The 25,133-nt window shown below is 42.9% G+C and overlaps 1 protein-coding gene across 1 annotated transcript in view; it reads left to right on the top strand.

The window, feature by feature from the left end:
* rtn4r (reticulon 4 receptor) overlaps positions 1–25,133 on the top strand; it is a 38,530-nt gene that overhangs the window by 550 nt on the left and 12,847 nt on the right. The gene's annotated exons all lie outside the window — the stretch shown is intronic.

Raw genomic sequence — 25,133 nt, 5'->3', positions numbered from 1 at the left:
ACGACCTTGACTCAGTGGCCCTTAATTGAGCCATAACTCAGACTATAACAGATTTTGCGCGTGTCCGTCTCTGTGTTTGTTTGTGTGTGCGCGCACGCGAGAGAGGCCATGTAGTGTTAGTAGCGGTCAATATGCTCTGCATGATATCGCAACTTAACCCGGGCATCCGCTTCAGCCCGTCTGGCCGCTGTGGGCTGAGCTTTTGATGAAGCCTGCAGATGGTCCGCTTGGCGGCCCAATAATACCGCTTTACTCTCCAGCTCCTTGGCTTATAATTGGTGTTTTTGTGGCATCGTCCCACTCAGGGTGCCACCAAAGTGACAGGAAATTGGGCATTGTAGCTTTTACCAACTGGACTTGGAGGCTAATTGGAGCTATTCTAATGAGGACGGATTTCTGTCGGAAATGGCTAAGAATTCCATTTCTTGGCAGTAATATGCCTTAGGCTGTGTGTGTGTGTGTGTGTGTGTGTGTGTGTTTGTGTGTTTGTGTGTATGGGGGGAGGGAGGAGGGGGGCAGAGAGGAGGTAGCACCTGGCATGTGCCAGTGCGTGTGTGCGTGCGCGCGCCCTGAATTGTACTTGTGCCCGTGCCTGTTTTCTGTAATTATGTTTAATACAATGCAGACAGAATGACAGAATAATAGTGACATGGCTGTGTGTGTTTGCAGTGTTTGTGTTTGATAAGCACCACAATGAGACCAGTGCATGTATATCTTACCCAACATGCACCACCAAGAGCTTTGGGAAAACCCCCATCCCATCCCACCCTGCCCCACCCCTGCACACACACACACACACACACACACACACAGAGCGCTTATGCAACATGCCGTGCACACTCCCTCTTCCTCACGTTGTTCATTACTCGGCTAAAACTGCAGGATTATGGTAAGAAAGCAGCAGATTATTGTGGCCCTACAGAGTAACTTTGCATTTCACAACTGGCAGAATCAAAGAGGCACATCTACTTGTGCATTCTCTTTGATATGTCACAGGGTGATGCAAATTCAAGTGTACACCCCGTCATTGGCACAGAATGGCTCCGGGTCCCACAGATCCTACAGGCAGATTTTCATCATCCAACTGCTGGTGTGATTTAGCACCAGCAGCTCCTGACACACACCTATGTCTGTTTTTTTTTTTCTTCCAGTGCAATTATAACTGGTATCCATCTCTCAGGCCCCTGATTTGTCAGAGGAAATATGGCCTGTCGTGTCTTGTGTTTAAAGTGTCAGGCTGAGGAGGGACTTTAATTTACACTCTTTTTCACCCAGTCAGCATATGATCAAATGCCTCCGTGGGAAAGCTGTTGCTCGGGGGTGCCTTGCCTCCGTGTCTACTGCCAAGCAAAGCCAATAAAGCGCAAATGAATGGATAAAACCATTATAGTGGAACTGAATGCTTTTTCTTCAGGAGTTTTAAACCACTACACAATGAGGGCATTTTTTTTTTCCAATTAGTTTGTAACTTTGTTATTGTTTTGGCAGCGCCTTGCCAAAAAAAATCTGCTCCATTTTCATAAATAGGCCACATGACGCAGGATGTGAGGTGGCAAAATAATAGTTTAGAACGTATCAGGCTGTAAAAAGAGATGGCATGCTAACAAGAATAACAAAAGCTGATTTGCATCGCGGCATTAGGTGGGATCAAACGTCATGCCATAAATTGACAATGAGACACGGTATCTTCCGCATCCTGAAAGGGAATGTGAAATTGATCCGTCTTTGTGTTGGCATGGGTGTGTAGGAGCTAAGGGGGAGGGCTGGGAGGGAAAATGTGTGTGTGTGTGCGTGTGTGTGTGTGTGTGTGTGTGTGGTGGTGGGGGGGTTGAGGAAGGGAGAGATAATGGAAAGAAACAAAGATGGAAAGAAAGAAAGAAAGAAAGAAAGAAAGTGCATGTGAGAGAAGAGAAGGGTGGAGGTAGCGTGATTTATCCCGCCTTCTGTTTTCCTGACATCTCACCACTTGTTCTCCAGTTAAAGTGTGTTCTTCGTGCATCTCAGATGTGTTAGTATGACAACTGAATGAATGCTGCAACAAAATGAGAGAAAAAAAAAAAAAACCTGTGACTGCACTTTTCTCTAACTTTAGCTTCACAAGCGTTGATTCCATCCATATGGAGTGCTGTGTGCATTCGTGCCTGTTCTTCTAGTTGAGCTTTTTCTTTGTGTGTCTTAATTGGCCAATATCAGGAAGGGGACCAAAGGAAAAGAAGCACAACTCTTCTTCAAGGGGCAATAAGTAAGATGTTTACTGCCTCATAACACAAAATGACCACAATATATCTTGATAGGGTTGTTGATCAATATCAATGACTCAGTGATTACTTCACCAGGTGCTGAGGTTTCTGGCTTTCAAGACTCACTTTCTGGCCTGTACTCTGTTTTGGAACCCCCCCCCCTCCCCTTCAAACTCTCTCTGGATTAGAGTCTTTCTTGAAGAGTAATGGTCATGTAATACACTATAAAGTACCCATGACGCTAAGAGAGACTGTAGATCAAGACAAAACACTCTCAATTTCATGCTGCGGCATTAAAAAAAAAAAGGTTGTCTGAAAAGTATGTTGAGAGAACCCCCCCCCCCCCCCCCCCCCCCTTTCATTGCAATTTCAAAACACTCCCAATCTCCTTCCCCCACACCTATTCGCATCCTCAACTGCTCAGTGATGGAAGACGGCGTTACGAGCCAGACGTTTCAGCTACAAAGACTAATAAGCCTCGTTCTCAAGCCAAAAAAAAACAAATGACAAACCAGTATTATTATCATGGTATTTTGCATGGTGATATATTACCTCTTCACTAGACGTTTCTGTTGCATCTCTGCTCTAATAAGCTAGCTTACTCATCCTCATGGTGAAAATGTGACTTATTGTTTGTGTCTAATTACAGGCTTCCTTAATTCAAGGGAATGGGAGGGGGTGGGGGGAGCTGTGCCAGAGGCTTGTGTAGGAGGAGAAGTTCTATCGATGTTGTTGCAATTTCTACTAGTCGCCAATAGAGGTCAATAAAGGTGATAGATTACTTAATGCCCCTTTATGATAAACACCTGAGGGTCAATTGCAGTCAACACAGCCATGTTCGGTGCAACATGTGGTTTGGCTGCTGCCCAGCGCTACGCTACCCAAGACCTAATTACTGCGAAGGAAAGAAACAGTAGACTTGGCTTGGGATTCCAATGGTGTTCTGTTACAAAACACATCAGTACTGTCTACTGTTTTTTTTGGGGGGGGTGGGGGAAGGGGGGTAGAGGGTGCTTTAAAGGTAACAGGAGGCAAAACACGCTTCATTCCCAGGCGCTTGTTATTTCCTTCGTCTGCGTGGCTCTTTGTTCCATCACAATAGAATAAAACAGAACCTATTGCGAATGTATCTTTGTTTATCCCAGCAGATAATGACATTACCATCTAGTAACCCGTTTACCTTTTCATGCTGATTCTTAACTGAAGCATTTTAGTAACTGATAGTGTAATAACTGGTAATTTAATAACTTGTCAAAATCCCTCTAAATGACTCAAACATTTATTAAACCTGTTCATGTAATACACTGACAGTCAATGCCATAACATCTTCAGACAGATGTTGTAATAATTAAAAAAAAACAAGTTCTGCATCTGACATGTAATAATAATAATTATTAATAATTAGAAATGTAATAATGCATTACATTATCACAGAAAAAGATATACAATATCATATTTTATTACAATTTTGATCCATTTAGAGGAACATTTTATTACAAATTGACACATTTTTTACATTACATTATCATATTATTGCCTTATCAGCATGTAAGTCTGTTTTAAATCTGACATTTGAGTGATGTTTACATATCCTATTTGTAAAGGAGTGATGTTTTCATATCCAGTTGGATTAGGACTGTATATTTGAGTGTGATGTACATTCATAGAAACACACACACAGTACAGTAAGATAGCAGAGGTTGTGTAGAAACGGTGATGTATAAGATTCGTATGTGAAATAATTTGGGTTGCCTATCCATTTGTGATCATGTCGACTGTTGTCATTTTTACTACTGATTGCTCCAGACAATCAAAGTCCAAACGATCAAGCTGTCAACAGTTTGTGTGACGGAGTCAGCTCTGTCTGTGTTAATGTGTTAGTTACTGGCGACAGACTGCGGCAGGCTATCTGGGAGTGGATCTAGTATGTTCATTGCATCCTGATGAGCACACTCCTTCAGGGGCTTTTTTTAATTGGCCGGGCCCCTCAAGTACCACTGCATTTGTTTATACATACGCAGACACACACACACACACACAGATACACACAGACAGATAGACAGTACACACACACACACACACAGACACGCAGGCCTCAGATATCCTTGGAACCATCCGCTCTAGGTTATCCCAGTCTCCCAGCCCTTCACTGCTAATCAGCAAGACAGAGGAACTAAGTGGATAAACGAAGAAAATTCTATTTGTTTATGCAGAGGAAGCTGAGGGGCGAAAACATACAGAAAGCGGTGGAAATGGAATACACTATTCTCGCAGATTACCAGTCCTTAATCCTCTCTGTGGGTTATTATTCCACTGTCAGAATATTTGGAGGGACAACGAGCAGGAAGCATAGCCCGCTAACCCCCCCCTCCTCCACCCCCCCTGCACCCCCCCCTCCGCCAAAAAATAATAAAAATTAAATGCAGCAACACAGGAAACAGAAATAAGTGTTGGCACTTGTCCTCAGGGTGAGGGAGAGGAGGGTGGGAGGGGAAGGGAGGGGACAATTTCTGTGACATGCAGCACCGGATGAATTTGCATTATGCAACTTTAGGATGGTGGGGCGGGTGGAGGCTTTAAGGGGGGGGGGATTTATTTATGTCCTTTACAAAAATCCACTCTGAAAGTGTATCATAATCCTTTAAAGGTGCCTACACAGGGTAGAGCTGCTCAAAACCTCCAATGTGCCTAACCCTAAACCTAAATCTAACCCTGAAAAACAAACAAGAAAAACCTCCGCAGGTGTAACTTGCACACAATTTGCAGATGTGGCAGAGCTGCGTTCACACCAGAGTCGTGATACATAACGACCGGCTGAGGCAGCAGCCCCCCCCCCCCCGGGACGCAAATATGCATCTGTTGATTCCTCTCACACGGCAATAACATTATACTGCTACAGCCCCTAGCATGCACGAACGGAGCCGGCTAATTTGTCGAACACGCTGCCCATCTCGCTCCGGCAACGCGATACAGGCTTCCAGTGTGGGGTTTCACGAGAGAAATTATCATTCTCCCTGCATCCTCGGAACTTGCCGTGCCCACTCTTCTATCCACGTATCCATGAAAGTTGCATGGTTGTCCTAATCCTATTGCAGATGTGAAAGAGTGCGCCGAGCTGCCTGAACGTCGGTGACGCTGATTATACCACAATGGGGAGGCTGACTGATGGCCTAGTAAATTGTTAATTAGACAGAGCAGAAGCCGCTCTTAAATTAGACGCCTGAATGGAGCCGTTGTCAGGCTTATAACTCAGCCTGCTCCGCTCGCTTCTCGCGGGCTGCAGTGCCACTCAGATAGATAAAGTAGCCGGCTGATCCACGACATGGCCCGGGTTCAAAGTCATCACAGTGTTAGGACCAGAGTTAGCATAACTGATCAAAATCAAAGCACATGGTGTCTTCTTAATTTCTCACACGCTCAAAGGAAAACTAGTGTGAAATGTGAGCCTACCGCTCACTTTGAATACATTTTAATCCCATAGATAGATACATAGCTAGATAGCTAGCTTGCCTGCTTGATAAAAAGTATCTTAAATAAAAAGTTTTGGTATCAGCCTTCAAAAAACCATATCAGTTGTACCCTAATAGATAGATAGATAGATAGATAGATAGATAGATAGATAGATAGTAGGGTTTGATATATCACGCTGACATTGGCCTTTTATTAAGTATCAGATTACTGATATGATGGGGGTTCCTCCCTGACCACAGCTAAACAGTCTGAAAAACCTGCAATTAAATTTTATTTTCTTTGCACATAATTCATCACCCTGCCTTAAAGAGCTGCTAACCCTAAAAGAAATTCATTATCTTGGGCTTTAATGGAGACTTTTAGTGTCCCATGGTCTAAACCAGGAAAGAAATTATGGATGAAACACTGAATACTTGTAAATTTATGGGCATAAAAATGGTAAAATGTAAAGATATTGAATATCGGCACAAAATACATCCAATTGGCAGCTTAAATAGAAGGCCGATATCAGTATTGGCCTTCAAAAAACATATCAGTCGAACCCTATTAGATAGATAGAGAGATAGATAGATAGATGGTACATACATACATACATACCTACAGTAGATACAAGATAAAAGATACAATGGAGGATTGATTTGTCCATCTAAATTGGGCATGCATGCATATATAACAAAGCCAGTATAATAACTTTAATTCCCATAGATCTACAGCAGCAAAGAGTGAGGTCCATCAATACTGGATTGTAGTAAACATGGAGGAGATTTTTACAGCCTTTATATTAGAGACAACCTTATTGGCCACATTCTGTTGACACATGACCTGATCCGATGTCTGCAGGCGGTCGGTATCGGCTGCGGCGCTTTCAGCGACAGGACTGTCAAGTGATCAAGTGAATTTTTAATAGGGAGGATATCCTGGGGAAGAACCTAGATGTTTTTTTTTTTCCCACAGATAGATAAATATTCTTGGGTATTTTTAGCTGTGTTGATCTCATTAGCGTTTGTGACGCGGAATGGACTCTCCCCGAATCCTTCTGATCATTATCTGTGAGCCTGCCGGTTGTTGTGATTAGTTTGCAAACGCGACAGATGGGAGTTTGAGTTTTGATGATGACTCTTTCACAATCCTTGGCACCATGTTGTTGAGGCTCTTCCGCCAAGGGGTCACCTTTCTCCACAGTATGCATTGTTGGATCCTATTCCTCTCGTTATTTATCTTCATTCAAGGCGAAGTTCAAAAGGACCACTTCAGAGGGAATTCGTGACTTGCATAAATAGCTGCCTATATGGATTTTTTTTTTTTTTTTTTTCATGTGAAGGACAAATACCGTATGCTGATTTCAGTGACTGCATATTTTAGCAAGCTTTCAAAAGGTAGCTCTACAGTCTAGGGTGAAAGAATAAAGCACCTTGAGGTGATGGAAAGAGGAGCCCACTCATTGACAGACAGGCGGTTTACCCAGACAGACGAGCTAGACAAACCGTCAGATAGATGGATGGATAGATGGATGGATGGGTAGATAGACAGATGGATAGGAACAACACAAGATGCAGAATTGATTCGGTTGCTAAATTTGGGTTATATTTGCAGATGTACAGTAAGCTGTGCCATACTGCAAATACAGATTGAGCCTTCTTGCAGAGAAAGATGCAAGTAGACTTTCAGAAACTCTGCGACAGATTGTGGTTTCAGAGCGCATACAGTCACATTGCAATAGATTCAGAACAGTAATGTGTCTCCCAGTGAGCTCAGTTGGTAGTTCACAGCTGAAATATGTGTGGGGAGCCCTTCAAAGGAAATAGCATTTTGGGTCGTCACTCCTCGGCTCTGGGGAAATTGATCTGTTATAGATGTGAAAGCCCATTCCGTAGGTGCTAAACAGAAATTTATATATATATTTATCTGCTCGGTAGCTTTAATACAAGAATTCCGCAGATTTTAGGTGGGAGAAATAACTTTCTTTCTTACACAAATCAAGGTCCTCAATGGAAGTCGTCTAGCGGCAGCAAAGGGATTTGTCGAGCAGGAAATGCATAATCCAGCAACGGTTCAGAAGTTAAGTGAGACTTTCTAAAAATACTCATGTACATAAAAGTGGGATCAATAAAGCGAGTGTATGTGTGTGTTATATGGCAAACAATTAGTGCATCTTAACCCTCACTTTAAAAAAAACAATGCCATTGATTGTGTTTACATGTAATTGGACAGGCCTACTCCCTCCAAACAAGATGCAGTGTATTGGGAAGGCAACTCCCTCCAAGCTAAGATGTAACATCTGTGTTCAGGGACGTCCAAGTGAATCAGGTTCCTCTCTCAGTCATCTCAGGGGCCCAAAGTAGGTTATTCTTATTAAAATGCAAATCTGACAAGTGCGCTCCATCGGTACTCTCCCTTTGTCCCTGCGGTATGTGTGCTGAATACAGGCTCTTTCCTTACAATCTTTCTCTCTCTCTCCCTCCCTCCATCTCTTGCTCCGTCTCTTCTCACATTGTGTTTCTCATTCTTCTCTCTCTAATTCTGCTACTCTCTTTCTTCTCACCCACATGCACACTGGCGCTCATCTTTCTGTCTTCACTCTCAGGTGTAAATGCTGATTATCTTGTGTAGATATCAGGGCATGGCAAATTAAATGTGACCGCAGCTGGCCTGCCAGGACGTCCATTATAATGATATCTGTAATCTGCTGGGCTCAGGGGAAGCAGAGGGGAAGGGATGGAGAGATGGAGGGATGATGATGGAGGGGGATTGGATATGGATCTGGTGCCTGGCAAGAGAGTAGCGGCAATGGATTTTCCTCAAATGATCAGGTTCACATGGACCACAGGACCATATGTTTCCATGGGTTTAACTTCCAGGGAACTCATGCCCAGCTGAGTCCCACCCAAGGCTGGGGAAACGTCCAACGCTGAGTTCATGAACCCATATTTATGTTCAGGTAAAGTGGCAATCCGTGAGATTGGCCACATCTTTGTTGCTAAGCGCTCTTTGCTGTGGTGTTTCTGCACTGCACTTCCCAGAAATCACTTGGCAATCAAACAGTGTCTCCAGTACTGTGACGTCTTTTTCCTTGGATTTTCCCTTGGATTTTCCCAGCAGTTCTTCTGTTTATTCCAAACAAATTGCTGTTGCCGATGCCGGAAATGTAAAATGCATCACATGTGCTCCAGAGGATTTTTCCCAGGAAAGACTACCAGACACCTGGTGTTTAGAGCAGCAAATGTAAAAGATTGAATCACTACTGCCGTTAGAGGCAAAGCATAAATTTAGGTATATGAAAATGTTACAGATTATTGCTTTATGTCAGGACACCTACAATGTTTGGAACCTGCGGGGCAGCATGGTGTGATTCTCAACGCATGAGAGAGGGAGGCAGATCGTGTGTATACAAATTTCCCGTGGAAATCCCTTTGACATCCATTTGAGGAGCTGAGAGCGCAATGGAAGAATTGATCTGATGAGAGGGAAGATTGTGGCGGGGATGCGTCGCTGTCGTGGGCTTCTCGGCTTGGCTCGGTTTCCATAACCTCTAATCAGAAACGGTGCTTGTTTTCACTTGCCTGTACGTGTTCCCAGCAAAGCCTATCATCACAGCAATTAACTCCAGTGAGGGAGATGAGCACTGCCAACACTCCATCTCCAAGCTGTAAACAAATTATGCTGAGGGGTCTCGATGATGTCTGTGTGAGAAATGAAATAGTCTGAAACCAATTCTGATGGCCCCACTGTGCTGTCTTGGGTCCTCAGCCAGCAGAGAGTCATGGGGTGCACAGGCAAAACAAAATCAGCTCGAGTGGAAGGAAACTGCTTGTGCATTGCTAATTGTATTGTTGTGTGTGTAACGCATTGTTTGTCTCCTCCAAAGCTGCATTCAAGAGTTTTCTGTTTCTCATCAAAAGTACAGATTTTTCACTTGTTTGTGAATTTGGGTAATGAGTTTTTATAGATCAGACTTTCACTCCGTCAGTATAAATCAAAGCCAGAAATTAACACCTGGCACTTCCAAGTCGTAATTGATGAAGATGCATTTGCCATATGCCTCCTTAAACTTAATGTAATTCAACTTGATGTCATTAAGTCAGAGGAGGTTAATTTTACTGACATGATTTTGTAATTAGTCAAACAACCGATGGCTTGTGTTTTGATCTATCGCATGTTTAAGCTCCTTTGTCTTGTGGAAATTTCTGGTGGTTTTCAATAAATCTTTCAGTGGTTGTGCCGCGGGTAATTGACAGGTTATGTTTTCTCCCCCTCCATCGCTCCCTTGGAAGGCATTAGCATATTGAGTTTCGTGCCTGACTGTGAAGCGATTCCCACCATGCCTTTAAAAGGCATCGCATGAATAGACGGCACATTACACCGCAGAGAAATATGAGACAGGAGAGAGAGCGCACTCTTCCTTCACCCTCCTCTCAGCACATGCACACTTGGAAAGGATGCACACACATACGCACACACACACACACACACACGTACACACCGACTGTTAGAACCCCTGCTGCTCGCTGACTCACACAAGGTTTAGGAGGCGGACCGTATTTTCAGGCAGTGTGTGTAGTACATGTAACATTCGCATCTCCCACAGTAAACTCCGGAGAAACAGCCATGAAATAGGTGCACCTTCCCCTGCAATTTAAAGATGCCCTGAGTCACCCTGAGTTTTTACTTGTTTATTGATGCCTACTCTACCATGGAACCACACTCAGAAATCACGGTTGGGAACGCTACTTTCAAACTGTAATCAAAATGTAATGTCATGTGATCAGCAGTTTCAAATTGTAAGCGGTAATGTATTCTACAGAAGCTCTCAAAGTCAGCAATCAGATTCTTTTGGAATATTGTTCCTCAAAAAAAAATTAATCATCTACACTCACTGTCAAAATTATATTTGGATCTACAGTCAAACATTTTTCTGAGACAGCCAATAAATTATCTGTAATCTCATGCAGTGTTTATTTCAGTAACCACAACGAATTGCCATTTTTTTCTACATTTCAAGACTGCAATGCCTCCTTTGCTAAAATTCAGTAATATAGCTTTTCCTGTAGGGTTTTACTCACTGTTTAGTGATGTTTGGAGCAGTCACCAGTCAAATGCAGGTAAAATTTTGCTGTGTTTGTCTACTTTATCTGCTCCTTCTCCAGGTAATCAACCATCATTTAGAGGTCCTATTCCATTCTAAAAACAAATTAGTTTGTTTCGTAAAGTGTGACTGGGGAATATTGGTTTGTACCAGCCAACATGGCCAGTGGTCAAATAAAACAATTTCCTGCCTAGGTCTGGAGAGAAGTTCCAAAATTCAGGCAGGTCACTAAAAGGTGCTGTCACAGTATTTCCCAACAATGGATCCTATCAGCACACAGTAATAGAGACATGCTATTTCGAAGGCAATAGCATTTTGCATTAGAAACCGTAAGTAGCCATTAGCATCATCCAGTGTGAGAGCATTGCACCTCACCACTGACCGGGCAAAGCATTACTCAGCAAATGGAAAGATTGGAGACTGGAAACTTTATTGCAGATGACAGGATGACGGGAGATATGGTTTACTGCCATTAATTTTATGGGCCCCTCTGGCTCAAAGTGGGCTCAGCACTTTTATTGTGTAAGCTCGCTCCAAAATCAACATTGTCAAGAGGCAATAATGCTGAAATAATCTGCGCTGTTGATTGGTTTGTGTTGACAGCATCAGTACAGACATCCCTCAGTCTGGAAAGAATGAAGAAACAGGCCCTATTCTAGCTTTTTATTGCCACTTTTTTTAATATATATTTTGGAGTGTACCCCTGTTCTTTGTGTTTCCACTAGTCCAAAGGATTTGCTTACTTTATTATGACAGGAAGATGACTCCCTTTCACTCCACTGACAATATGCCCTACTGATGTTTCATCTGCTCCACTGGAAACTTTTTCTCCATTATGCAGCTGACATTGAAACAGTTCCACCGTAAGGATTCCATTGTCAATACAGCACCACTTTAATTATGTCCTTTTCATATCTGTGCAGTGAGTGAATACTGCCTGATATGGCCTGGGTTGAGAGCATGAGATGCTCTCACTATAATTGGATGGGTTTATCCAGCCAGCCCTCTATCATCGGTGTGCACAATATACTCCCGTGCACCACCTCCCAGACTAGATAGAGTTGGAGCTACGCATATTAGGACTATATTACTGTATCGACTGCTCATCCACTTAACAGGAGAATCAGCTCCGTTTACAACTAATTAAAGCCATTAAAGGGGGCACACGCTAATGCATTTTTGCACAGATAACAGAAACATGGGCGGCAGTGGCAGCAGGGCTCATTTTACCGGCAGGTCAAGATGAGAGTAATTAACAGGGTATTAAAGTCGCAGCGTGACGTGTTCAGCCCGCTCTTAGACGAGACAAGATGGAGGTTGGCCTGCAGAGCGCTGATACGGGTGTCGTCGCAACTCTGTCGGATTGCTTCTCACACTTTAATTCAAAAGCTCTCCTCGAGGATCCTTGAGAAACCAGGAAACCATGTCTCCCTCTGTTCTCTCAGCCGCTGTCACAGTCTGAGTAATGAAACAAAGACGCGCATCAAATGGTTGGCTAATGTGACTTTATTAGATGAGCAGAATTCCGATTTTTGGAATTGTAGCGGTGTGTCAACAAACAAGCATCTGCATTCATATTCGCTGACTTTATATTCTGGACGATGAAGATTAGAATAGGTACTGGTGAGGTTATGAATACAAAATGTGTGGTGGATAAAGGTGGGAAAAACAGTGGAATAGGTGTTAGAAGAACTGATGAAGAAGCTGTTTCCAAAGGTGTGGAATCTTTCTAGGACAAAGATATTACATTGTTCACAAATTCATTATAGCTAGATATACAGATGTTGCCATTGTACAAGTCCAGTCTTATTGTAGATGTTTACTGCATATTTGCTGAATCACTGCTTCACTTTGGATCAATGCCCAGGAGGAACTCTTTGAAAAAATGATGTGACGCTTTCTTTTCCTCCATCAGAAGTTACAAAGAATGGTCTGGTAACTAGCTAGTTGAGAGTTTTGTCTTTAGAGTGTACTAATTAATTTCTTGTGCATAGCATTCAAGAGTTAATTATCTGCACTTCTATTGCAGGATAGATAAAGAATAAGCACATGAAGGACTTCCATACTGGCTACCACTATACAAGAACACACAGTCTATCATTACTGTGCAAACATTATTTCAAAAACGGCATTTGACGATGCATACAGCCAAAGCACAGAAAATATTGACTTCCACTGAGTTCCACCTACTTGTTAGAGCTCTGTCACGCTCGTCGCACATTCCTGTCAGAGAAACCTTGATGGAGGTTAATCTATACCTTTTGAAAATCCAGCCAGACAAGATGCAGTCCATGTCTCAAGGCAAGCAAGGTAAGAATAAGCATAAATTACACAGATAAATGTTCAATGTCCAGATGTACGTAGATCAACAAAAAAAAAAAGACAAAACATGATTTCTGCCACAGGAGCAAGATGAAAGCAGAGGGCTTCAAGTGTTCCTCCACCCAAGCTAAGCTGTTGCTAAGCTGAGTCTGCAGTATCTCTTCAACGGCGTGCTGAATACAGGAAGAGGGGCGAGGGAAGGGAAAATAAGGGCCAGGGATTCTATTGCCAAATTGACTCCATCTTCAAAGAGATATTAACATAGCGCCAGTTTCCCTTTTATCTTCCTTTAATTTCAAGGATGCCAGTCCAAATTAAAATGCGATGTGAATAAAACGAACCTAAAAATATCAGACACACAAAGAAGGAGAGAAGGAATGAAAAGAAGAAAGGAGGAAATGCAGGTTGAAAACACTCCACTGGGTGAAGGGAGAGTCCATTTCTCATTAACTGGATCATCTGAGGCCATACTTTCCCAAATGTCACTTCCAGCAGCCCATGCAAATAGTGACCACATTTTGTTGTAGCGTGTGTTGATTTTCCAGTAATGGAAATATCAAATAGAGGTAGAGGGATCTGGCAAATAATGATTATAGAGAAAAATGACGCACCAGATTTCCAAATCGCAACGCTAGTTTAAGCAGCTGCAATTACTATAATGCAGGTTTAATAACTAAATTGCAGTATTGTCAGGCTCATTAACATTGAGTTAGAATAAGATTAATTCTGCATGAAATTTGAGCCATGTAAAACGGGACAGTATGAATTGTATTGTTATTTTCACATTTGCTTAGAGAGATTATTATGAGTGTTTGGTAATGGCACCAGGCAGTAAACCTAAAAATAACACTGAATGAACGAATTTCAATATTTACCAGGGTGAGCTGGTTTGTGAATTCAGTGGATTCCCAGGTGACAAGTGCCATTTCATTGGTACACAATATGGGCTTCACAAACATACTCCAAGTAACTACGTTAATGACTGTTTTCCATGTCAGCAACAAAAACTCTAGACTTGCAGCTGTCCCATCCACCGCCCCCCCCCACCCACCCCCCTCCAGTTTGCTAAAAAATGAGCCTTGACAAGGCAGCTGCTGCTTCCCAAATGTGGCGTGGAAATTAAAAAGGGTATTATGCCAATTGCAACTCGCCTGGCATACCTAAATACGGATTTCACATTGAGTCCGTCTCTGTAAGTCAGCACTAGTGGCTTCCAAGGCTGCCTGGATCACCAGGGAAATAGAAATCATTTATTCTGGATCCATTGCCACCACACAACAAAACATACATCTAGCAGGGTGACTGCAAGACAAAAACCTCTCTCTCTCGTCACCCCACTCCATGTATATTTCATCGGTCTTGCCTTTCTTTGAAAGTTTTTCCGCCAGCTGTGTTTATATCTCAAAACTTGTAGTAAATTTCAACCCTGTCCCCTTGGCAGGTGTATACATCCCCCTTACTTCTCTGCAGAGCCAGCCGGCAGCATATGCTGAGCGAATGTCATCACAGTTTCCCCAGCTTCTGAAAGGAGAATTTCAGCGACTCGTTCCCCACGCGACATTGCTGTCACCGACATAGCATGTTTAAGATAAAACTGAGAATAAAGGATCTTGGAGGATGATGTAGCAGGGCTGGTGATGGCACAGAAGATCAGACCGCGAGACCGAGAGAACTCTGGGAACTGAAAAAAGAGAGAGAAGAGGGGAGAGGAAAGCATGCATACTGATGCCGCCCTCTGCATTCTTCTCTTGTCTTTGTCTCTCCTTCGCATAGGGGTCTATACTTCAACTGAGAATTCACTGTCTTCATGTAATGATGCCTCCTACACAATATTCCTGTTTCCATAACTTCTCTACTGAAGCACCCATGAATCACGGAGCTGGGCCCGATTCAACTCCGTGCCGCCAATCTGTCATCCTGATTCCCATCCCACTGACTTTTCCTTGCGTGTCAACCTGATAGAGGTGTCTCTGCTGCATAGAAGTAATTTACCTATGGTATAATGTGGGTAATAACTGACACAGCATATTGACTGGGCTAATTGACTTAGAAATGATGGTACTAGGAAGATAAATGGTGGGGTGTCTGTAGTATATTTGTGTCATTAGCTGCATACTGTACCATAGTGAATACCTGAGTAGGTGCTCAAATGGGCTCTCTGTCTGAGAGGGGATGATGAAAACAGATGAAAGTGACTCAGGTTGGCGCCCTATATGAACGTAGAGGAGTTTCAAAGAAATAAGGGGTGATTTGCGATCCGGCCTTAAACAGCTCTAGTCACATCTTTAAAGGCTGACTTTTGACTAGACCCGCTTTCTTTTGGACTTTAAAATTCACGCAAGGAAATAGCTGAGATCGTTTCCTTTATTCCCTTCAATGGACGGCTTTTTGGTCTTCTCTTAGACCCCCAAGAATCCGTTGGCCTTTCTTGTGTTAAATGTCTGGTTCACCCCAAAATGAAAATTCACTCATCTATTCACCTTCATGTCAGACGAAACACAAGTGAAGTGTGTACAGGTATGCCCACATAACACACAGCAAATTAGCTAGCACAGCTCCATGTCAGCCTTTTCTAAAACAACAGCTTGTGCAGCATAATCCAAGTGTTTTGTAGCCAAACGATTGCGTGGGTCGAAACAGTCCAGTATTTACTTATATTGCATTATCTCCTAGATTTGCTGTACTCTAAGCTTTGTAACTGATATTTACATTTTTATTGACTAAAACAGAGTTAGAATGTCACATCTTGGCCTCTTGGGTATCATGCAAAATGTGACTTTCCCATTTGTATTTACCACTTTACCGGGTCGTTCAAGCATGCTGTAACCGTAATTACAATATATCCGGGAGTATTTGAAGCATGCTACTGTAGTGTGACTGTTGGGTTGCGGTGCAGAACAAGTGCCAGGAAAATCTAGGAGATAATGAGGTAAATATTGGACTTTTGGACCCACAGTGCAACCGTGTGGCTTCAGAACACTTCTTCTACACTTCACGATTCTGCTGTTTGGAGTAATTTTATGGTCATTTTTGCCATTTTTGGAACTCTAAAGAAAATGTTTCTGGACACCTCTGTTGTTTTGGAGAAGGCTACCAGAGAGCTGTGCTAGCTAACTCACTGTGTGTTATGTGGACACATTTTTCATAAATTTTTGGGTGAACTATTCCTTTAAGGGATGCATCATGCAACATTTACATGGTATTTTTTAAAATGTGCAACGTGAACAGATTTGGCTTGACTTGTATAAAATGTCAAAAGACAATGTTTAACTGCAGGGTTAGATGTTAGACAGCAAATGTCAAAATACAGTTTTGAAACAGAAAAGTAGGTCAGAACTTGGCATGGGACCTGTGTCAAAATACATTCATACCACCAACACACTGCCTCAAGGAAAGTTCAAGGATGCCGAGGAATATAATGGCCGTGTGCAGCTAAATAGCTCACAGACACATGTTCAGATTTTGGGTGACATCCCCAGTCAACAGGTGCCAAAACACAACAGATGCTGCTGCGACTCGCCTGCTCGGAAGGCGCCTGAAGCCAGGGTTGGGTCGGGTTCATGATGCTGTGAGCCACCCATTTTGCATCTCTCCAAATTTTGTTATGGCAGAAATGAGACCTGACAGAGAGAAGGGTGAGGGGAAGTAGAATCAAAGAAGGGAGGTTTAGTTAAGTGTCTTCTATTCAGGCAAAGTATTAATCTCGTTTGATTTTCTTTTCTTTTTTTTCCAAATATTGCTCAGAGCAATCACTTCAGAGAAATCAATTTCAGTGAAGAAGAGGAAGAGTCCTTTTTTAAATTCAGAAGGTGTTCAGTCCTCCTCAGTCAACAGAGTGCTGAAGAACTGAAAAGTTCTTGGGGGTCTGAAGAGCTATTGACCTCTCACCAAACAAGAGAGATGGGGAAGGTCTCCAGTTGACTCCTCAGCTGCCTACTTAAGGAGCAGCCAGTCTGCAGTCCCTATTTTATCTGAGTCACAGAGCGGCCATTGGAGTCCGCATGATTGATGTGGTCTCATCTCTCAGGCTGTCACCCTCTCCTGATGAGCAGATACTTTATCGACTCAGTTTTGGGAGTGTGTCTGGTCTCACCTCTCACAAGAAAGTAAGGTCTTTCAGGGAATAGACTCCAAATAGTGACCTCAGCCCTGATCTTCAAAGTGTTGATTTAAGTGTAAGGTCTCATCAGATAAGTTGTCCTGGTAGGATATTAGTCTCAAAGAGAAGACAGAAACCGACGGAGTGTCATAAGCCAAACAGGAAATACTGGAGTTTGAATAATGGAATTAGCTAAGGTGACAACAAGCCATTGATGTTTGTTTATGATCCTTCAGGATAGTAGTCTTTTTTTAATCCTCTGACTACTGGCTCCTCTCTCCTACCAATAATGTCTAGCTGGTCAGCTTGTATGGAAACGTATGGAAATGCCAAACAAGAACTATTTCAAACACAAACAGGCCTGATAACACATTCAAAAGTACAAGCGGATTTCCTGCTATTGTTTGCTTATCCCTGCTTTGTGCTATGATATTCAGTTTAGGAAAAACATATTAAAAAAACTGTAATCCCCAAAGTCTCTATTCCCCACCAATAATGTGATGGCTTTGCATTTTCTCTCCTAAGCTCTGCTGGCTCTATCTGAGGGCAGCCTGTGTAGTGGGGATTGCACAACCTGTGTAATAGGCTACTTCAGCTGTAAAAGGCAGGTGCTTATCTTGTCTATATAGGATTTGATCCTTCAGTCAGACCGGTCTGGTGTAGAGACATACGGCCATGACCTTCATGTCCAACGCTATGTTGACTGACCGTCTTTAGAGTCGAACAAGCTCCCCAGTGATAAACCAATGGACATACTGTGGAAAAATCCATGAGTACAAATTGAGTGAGATGCTTTCTTTTGTGAGAAATGTGTTCCTTCGCGTACCCCTTTCCCCGTTTTTCTCTTTTATCTTGCACTCTGTATGGGAGTCGTGGTTAAGACAACCAATTTGTTCCGCTAAGGGGAGCAGAAATGCTTAGATAATACGTCTAAGTATCAGGGGGTTTGTCAGCATTGTTTTTCTATGCCCTATTAAATCATAATGAGAAGACAAGGCAAGAGACAAGCCTAAAAGTTGAGGAGAGTAAGTCAGTCAGCAACTCTTGATTAGGGTTATTAAACCATGGCCGTCTATCACATAATGTTACCATGGCCATCTATCACATTGCTTCCTTTCTTTATGTCACTTTATGTCCAGGTAGACTTGTGAAAGAATGCCTTTCATCTGGTATGCAGCTTAACATGGCTTTGCTAGCATTTTAATTGTAAAATCTGCAACATCACAGGCTCCTGTTGCACGAAGCCATTTCCTGCCCCAGCCTTGAACTGGACTTCACCGAGCAAAGGACCGACCGGGAGCCACCATCTTAGACAACCGAGGTCTCCAGTGTTAAGATTTCCAGCTGCATGGAGAGTGCAGAGGCTTGGAAAGTGAAGCAGAAGAAATATGTAATAACACTTCTTCAGGCTCCGTTAAGGCCCGAATGCACTGGGTGCGATATTTGACGTGCATCATTTGAGGTTCCTAATTTGACGCTCCTATGGCGCTCTGCGAGATGGTTTGATGCACTCCGTGATGCTTTTAGTGCCTGTTGGTCCATTGCAAACAATAGGCGCGTATTAAAACGCTCGCTTTTGATGCTTCCAGCTTCTGCCATTACTGTCATTACCTCTTTTTTCTTTCTTGACTTGGATGGCAGGGTTTCGGTTCTGACACAAGCAATATTTGCCTCATTTAATAGGTGTGTTAGGCATCCTTGGAAGTTTCTACATGTTTTCATGAGAGATTTTGGTAAAATGACTGATTGTAAACCATCTCTAATCCCATGGCTTGATTTACTGTCAGCTACCATTTTGTTTACAAATGGATTATTGATTGTACTTCTAACCTTTTGTCTACTAATATCATCACCTAACCAGAGGAACCCCCCCTCCATGTTGACAAGGTGTTGATTATAGGAATTTACCTTGATTAGGGCTATTGATACTTTTCATTGATGTTTTAAAACACCATTGATAACCATGTTAAGCTGATGACAGCTAAGTCGCTACATGTGATGGCAGCCACTTTACTCTGATTTGCTATTCACACCACCAGCTACTGGGATTTGAGCTGTCAAACTGCAAAGCCTGGTTCCTAAACAAAGAGATGGAAGAGGCGAGCGTTGTTTAGCTCATCCCTCTGGACTACAGGCCTGTAGAAGAACATGGACTTAAAGGCAAAATTTCCCATGAATTTCCCTCTTCACATAAGGAGACAGATCCTGCCTGGGCTGCTGGAAAAGGTTAACGCAGATGAAAATGAACTTCATGTAGACAACGAGCATTACCAGACATTTCTCTGCAGCATTTGCCCTCTATTGAGGGTCATAGATAATGCTGATATGTTGTAAGGCACTCTTATGGTATGTTTTTGTATGATAAAAGTTTTGTACCTTCTAGTTTAGGGCTGGGCTGTATTTGTTAACTTTTTTATGGTTAAAATGGGAGCTGTGCAGTTTTAATCTCACAGCGTCTCCATCCCATTTCACTTTCATTACATAACTTTATGTCACGTTCCTTAGTTCAAGTATGTTGAATGTAAATGGTATTGTGTGTTTTCTCCGTTTGGCTTGCCTGGTGCTGGCATTTCAGTGTTGAATCATCGCACATTATTAAATCAAATCTGCTGCTGGCAATACAAAATGGAGAATTTCCAGAGCTGAGCTGTAGAAGGTCTAGTTAATGGATCACATTCTTTTCATCTCCCAAATAATGAATCTTTCTATTAATGCAGTGCTGACTTTGATGTCGATCCACAGGCGTATACACCATTACCCATAAAGCTGTCTACTCCTTACTGTACTTTGTCTTTTCTTCCATTGTAGCACATACGTTTGCAATGGCCTTTGATGCCAGACTGCTTTTTTAATGCATCAGCATACTGATAAACCCAGTAACTGAAGAAAAAAAGATACACACTCGATTCCTATTTCTGTGATCTATCTATCTATCTATCTATCTATCTATCTATCTATCTATCTATCTATCTATCTATCTGTATTTCTGTACCTATATCCATTTAGCTATCTGATGAGGATTGTCACTGAAGAACAAGGAAGAAGAGTGGGAGAGGTGATTCAACTTTTGCCATCTTGCCAGACTACAGTTATTGGACATCCTTGTTTTTGGATATACTGTTGTAGGCCGTAATGCATTCTCATGCCAAATCATTTTTGGAATGGGCCGAATGCTGCTTTTGCCGGTTGAAAATATCTAAGCATGTTAATTATTGCATCAAAAAGAGCAAAAAATCTGAATATTAACAGCAGTTTTAAAATGATCGTAAACAATTAAAAGCAAGCCCACACAGAGCGAGGATACGACAACTCTGACCCCCACTGAGCAGTTCTCATGTTGTTCTGATGCCAACAGGGACCGGGATGAACACTAGGGGGCAAGCTTAAGCCTTTCTCACATGTCTGTATAGCATGCCATATTGAGGCGATTAGATCTCTTCTATCCCCTTCCATCCTTTAACACTTTAGAATGAGGGTGTGTGTGTGTGTGTGTGTGTGTGTGTGTTTTTGCCCTGCAATTTCTATGCTTTTGAGAGAGTGTGGACTCACACATGTTTGTTAGTGTTTGTTTGTGTGTGGGCATGTGTGTGGTGAGCCACCCGCATTAATCTTAATCCAAAAATAACATTCGTGGGGCTACTTAGCATTCTGATTGAGGCAAGTTGTGTGGACTTTATTCTGGCACCTCGGATTAAAAATGGATTGCATTCCCAAATCCCCCCTCCACCCCCCCACTCTCCCCTTCTCTCTCTCACTGTCGAGTCTCTCTCGTTGCATAGCGTCTCTTCGCATCCCCACATCTTTCCCTTTCTCACTCTCTCTTCTCTCTTTCTCTCCGTTTCTCTCTCTCTTCTTCTTTTCCCCTTTTTTCTCTGTTTCTCTCCCTCTCTATCTTCTCTCTCCTACCCTCTCTTTCTCTCTTTCTTTCTCTCTCTTCTCTCTAACCCTCTCTCTCCTCTCTCTCTCTCTCTCTCGCTGTTGAGAGTCTCTCTCATTGCATGGCGGCTCCTTTGCAGTGTCTGCCTCAATTTGCATCATTCCTCGGTGTGCGGTGTCAGCTCAGGCCTCCTGATCAAATCCCAGCAGCTGACGACGGCTTTCATCCCACATTTAGCTGCCTTGTACCCATGTAGCCGCCACTCTGTTTCCCACAATTCCTTGCTGGTGCGGGAGTGGTGCTCGCCTGCGTCTGCTGGTCTGTCTGCTGTGTTGGTCTGTCTGTTATCTGTTGTTGTGGATCGGAGAACAGATGGTGCGCCACGTTTCCCCCTGCGGAGAGCGAGGACTACAAAGTGCAGCATCATGCAAGACGGTTTTTACTGCAGAGACGAATATACGCTACCTCAGTAGATGTCTGACTTAGACTTTGGACTGGCCTTGTGCGTTCCATAACTATCAGCACAGTACAGTATGTGCTATACATAGAGCGGCCATCTCTACACTTCACTGCATACTGTAGCGGTCGCTCTGGATGTTTGAAAGGTTTATCTTTGTATGACATTTTTTGCTCGATATCTAACAATGCATCCTTATAATTCTTGGGTAGAGCTTTTTAAATCAAGTTTATTCATATAGCCCAGTGGTCTTCTATCATGTGCTGTAGTTCCTCCTCTCTGGTGTAGTATTTGGTTCAATTGGAGACCCCTAGTATAGTCCTTAATCAATGTTACAGTCTCAAAGGGATTCACAACGGCCTCATTATGAAAACAATAAATGAAAACGACACCCCCCAACATTAGACCCTCAACTGAAGACAAAGAAAAACTGAAATCCCCCTACCAGGTTAGTCAGGCATGGGTGCTGGGAGCGGGCAAATAAAGATTCAATGTTCAAAATGGAGCATAAATAAAACACACAGAATAAACACTGAAAGAACGCTTGGGTGAAACCGGATCTGGTGCGGGGCATGAACAACAGCTCGATCATCCTTGTCGTAAGAGTCTGGGACCACAAGGAGGCCAACACCGCCCAGCTGCAGCCGCACTGTAGCGGTGACAGTGAAAGGATTGTCCTTACATGACAATGACAATGCTTTTAATGGATACGTGGTGATTTATTAAGGGCTGGGTAATGGGACCTTTTTGTGCCCTAGCACTCTGAGGTCCAGAGGATTGTCCTTGTGTGACAGTTCCAGAGTTCTGCAGAGTTTATGGGCAGCAAAACTCCCTGGGCAATGCTACTGTAGCTAGCAATACATTTGTAGGGAACTAGCGTCAGTTCAAGCATGTAGGCAGGACACCCCCCTGGGAGGATGAGTGGGCTAAGTACGGCTGATATCTCTCAAGAGGCCCCTCTTGCTGAAATATTAACAAGGTGGATGAATTCATTTCACTTAAAAGACTTTAATTTAATTTTATGCCAATGAGTGTTGCCACTGATATTGCCAAAGGACATGAGCAGCAGAGATTGGTAGATCGGGTGAAATAAACATCCTTGCAGCCACCATCTTGAAATGGTGAATTGTGCCACTTAGCAGAAGTGTGTTTTAACTGCTAATGAATCAGTACGCGTTTGGGCCAATGCCAGCCGCTCGGCAGCCAAGATTAAAACTCCATTCTTGCTAATCATAACAAAAGCCATGGGATTAGTCATTGGAGATAGAGTCAAGGTCCTTGCCCACACAGCTAATTGAGCTCTTATCTTGGCCCAGCCAGTAATGCCATTAATCATAAATGGCATGTCATGTTCATGAGGTACTGTGGAAGCTCCATAAGCTCATGAAGAGCTTTGAAAGTGCATGGTGCTTTGTTTTCTAAAACCCAGGCAGGGCCTCATGGCTAATATGAAGATTAGAGTATCAGGGTATTCTGTACCATTACCAATAGAGGTTAACTTGAGCCCATACAAAGGTAACACAAACAGGCTGTGAATTGTTGCTTTTCTCGATGAGCAAATTGTGTTTAATTCATTACAGCACAGGTCCCTGCCTTCTGGTGGCTGGTGAGACTAATGATAATCTGTGGGACCGTGATTTGTTGCTCAGAGCAGACACAGAACCTTTATTTTCTTGTTTACTCTACTTTACCTGAGGCAGTTTACCATAGATATAGCCAGCAAAAGTGGAAGAGCAAACATAATCTATTGTTAACCAGTGCAGTTGCTGCACAGCTGCTATTTCTAGATGCCCTGTAGAAATGCATTGTGAGTCTGATATACCTATAAAGCTACATGTAGCTCTCCCTATTTGCTGTTTTTACTGCCTCCAAGCTATTTTCTCTCAAGGAAAACATATGTGTATAGCCATACACCAGTGCCTTATGGCCAATGAGTGAGAAGGTTTTCACAGGAGAGGCGAAAATTACCTTGTTTTGTGCTGCTGTTTCAATTCATGCATAACTTTAATTGCCAGCTCGTGATGGCGTCTATGAGAAAGCTTTAAAACGTGAGTGCTCACATCAGTGTGCACTAGTAAATTAGAGTGACAGTGATGGGTGGTTGCATTGGGAACGAGGGGGTGCTGGTGATGGTGGGGACGGGGTTACAAGCTCAGCAGAATGATCGAAATCCCTACTGTCAGGTGATGGCTGCTCAGGTGATGAGGCAGAGTGCCGAGCGCCTCTGTAAGCAGAATGCAGACAGAGAGAGAGGACTTCAGAGATTTGCTTATGATTGGAGCTCAAGGGGGCTTTGTCCTGTGCTGTCTCTCTCTTTCTTGTTTGTCATAGGGCCTCATGTCGCATGCAGGCTGCAAACATAAGTGCATAATGTGAAGAGGCACATGTACAAATAACCAGCTAGTACAAATGCATAGCACGGGCAGAAGAACACACATTGAATCACATATGTTCACGCAAACAGTCAAACGATGCACAGCACAAAGCAACATTTGAAAGACATGATGGCTTCTTGCACCGAGTCCCTTGGATGCTTCTCTGCCAACTGAAACAGTGTTTGGGGGATGTCAGCATAGATTGGGATCTGTAGATTATTATTATTATTATTATATACTAAACAATGACCAAAAAATCTAGTTTCTTTAAGAACAAAGTTGCCTGTGGGACCAGCACTGAGAGCAGAAGAGTTTCTTTCCAAACACCTCATATCAATTCAGGGAACAAAATTCATTACCTGAAGAATCCAGCCTGTAAGTGTTATCATTTTGACAACCAAGCATTTGAGTTACCTGCTACTACTTAAAAAGTACCATGATTTATTGTAATTTGTAAGAGTAGGTGTAACTTTTTTAAATGGTGGATATCTGATTTGGGAAAAAAGCTCTAGTTATTTTTATTTATTTGTTTTACCAATTTTGCACATTCCTCTATAGAACAGTGCTCCCATGCCTCCAGTAGTTGTTTAATTCCAGAAAAAGAGACTCAGCCTTGTAATATATCGACACTGGGCTTTCTAAGACTCCACAACGTTATGCCCTCCTTTTTCAGAAGTCTCTAATGTACATCCTAACAACTCACTAATAACGACAGCCTACCGGTTAGTTTTTGCACTCATACAGTGCATTGTTATTCTGTTGCATTGTGCAGAGCATTAAGTCCTAACCAGCGGGGCATGGATGGACCAAGAGTGCCATTAAAGGCACTGTAATGCGCTTGTATTATTCAGACATATCGGGCCCATTAGCACAACCACTGGAAATGGCATTCATATCACAAGCCACCAAGATCTTACAAGCCGGGGCTCCAGGGAGAAAGGAACAGCTGAAGGATGCAGTTTAAAAATACCAGATTGTTTTTCTCCAGGGCTGAAATGACTCATTACCCAGGCAGCAAAGCAGGAAGTCTTGTCAGCTGGGTCGTCCCACAGTACAGTGACACGCAAATTGCGCCGGTGCATCACTTACAGTGCTACAGTCGTTTTGGGACTGTGACAACAACACAGATCCACACACGCACACGTACACCTGTGTTGGAATCCAGGGAAGTGATGTATGTAAGAGTGTGAGAGTTTTTTCAGTGGTAGG

The sequence above is a fragment of the Centroberyx gerrardi genome, chromosome 8 (assembly GCF_048128805.1).
Source record: "Centroberyx gerrardi isolate f3 chromosome 8, fCenGer3.hap1.cur.20231027, whole genome shotgun sequence".
Lineage (NCBI taxonomy): Eukaryota > Metazoa > Chordata > Actinopteri > Beryciformes > Berycidae > Centroberyx > Centroberyx gerrardi.
This window is presented reverse-complemented; position numbering and strand designations above follow the sequence as displayed.